A 1,221-nucleotide genomic window follows, 5' to 3' on the forward strand; every position below is an offset into this window, starting at 1 on the left:
AGCCTGTGCTCCACAACGGGAGAGGCCACAACAGTGACAGGCCCGCGTACCACAAAACAAAACAAAACAAAACAAAACAAAACCCTAAAAGCTGGTTCTTTGAGAAGATAAACAAAATTGATAAACCATTAGCCAGACTCATCAAGAAAAAAAGGGAGAGGACTCAAATCAATAGAATTAGAAATGAAAAAGAAGAAGTAAAAACTGACACTGCAGAAATACAAAGGATCACGAGAGATTACTACAAGCAACTATACGCCAATAAAATGGACAACCTGGAAGAAATGGACAAATTCTTAGAAATGCAAAACCTTCCGAGACTGAACCAGGAAGAAATAGAAAATATGAACAGACCAATCACAAGCACTGACACTGAAACTGTGATTAAAAATCTTCCAACACACAAAAGCCCAGGACTGATGGCTTCATAGGCGAATTCTATCAAACATTTAGAGAAGAGCTAACACCTATCCTTCTCAAAATCTTCCAAAACATAGCAGAGGGAGGAACACTCCCAAACTCATGATATGAGGCCACCATCACCCTGATACGAAAACCAGACAAAGATGTCACAAAAAAAGAAAACTACAGGCCAATGTAACTGATGAACATAGATGCAAAAATCCTCAACAAAATACTAGCAAACAGAATCCAGCAGCACACTAAAAGGATCATACACCACGACCAAGTGGGGTTTATCCCAGGAATGCAAGGGTTCTTCAATATACGCAAATAAATCAATGTGATACACCATATTAACAAACTGAAGAATAAAAACCATATGATCATCTCAATAGATGCAGAAAAAGCTTTCAACAAAATTCAACAACCATTTATGATAAAAACTCTCCAGAAAGTAGGCATAGAGGGAACTTACCTCAAAATAATAAAGGTCATATATGACAAAATCACAGCCAACATCATTCTCAATGGTGAAAAACTGAAACCATTTCCACTAAGATCAGGAACAAGACAAGGTTGCCCACTCTCACCACTATTACTCAACATAGTTTTGGAAGTTTTAGCCACAGTAATCAGAGAAGAAAAAGAAATAAAAGGAATCCAAATCAGAAAAGAAAAAGTAAAACTGTCATTGTTTGCTGATGACATGCTATTATACATAGAGAATCCTAAAGATGCTACCAGAAAACTACTAGAGCTAATCAATGAATTAGGTAAAGTAGCAGAATACAAAATTAATGCACAGAAATCTCTTGCATT

At 36.5% G+C, this 1,221-nt stretch overlaps 1 protein-coding gene across 1 annotated transcript in view; it reads right to left on the reverse strand.

Annotated features, from left to right (window-relative positions):
* The window catches only part of COL4A6 (collagen type IV alpha 6 chain), an 82,588-nt gene that overhangs the window by 51,637 nt on the left and 29,730 nt on the right, over positions 1 to 1,221 (reverse strand). The gene's annotated exons all lie outside the window — the stretch shown is intronic.

This window comes from Physeter macrocephalus, chromosome 21, assembly GCF_002837175.3.
Source record: "Physeter macrocephalus isolate SW-GA chromosome 21, ASM283717v5, whole genome shotgun sequence".
In the NCBI taxonomy this organism is placed as follows: Eukaryota; Metazoa; Chordata; class Mammalia; order Artiodactyla; family Physeteridae; genus Physeter; species Physeter macrocephalus.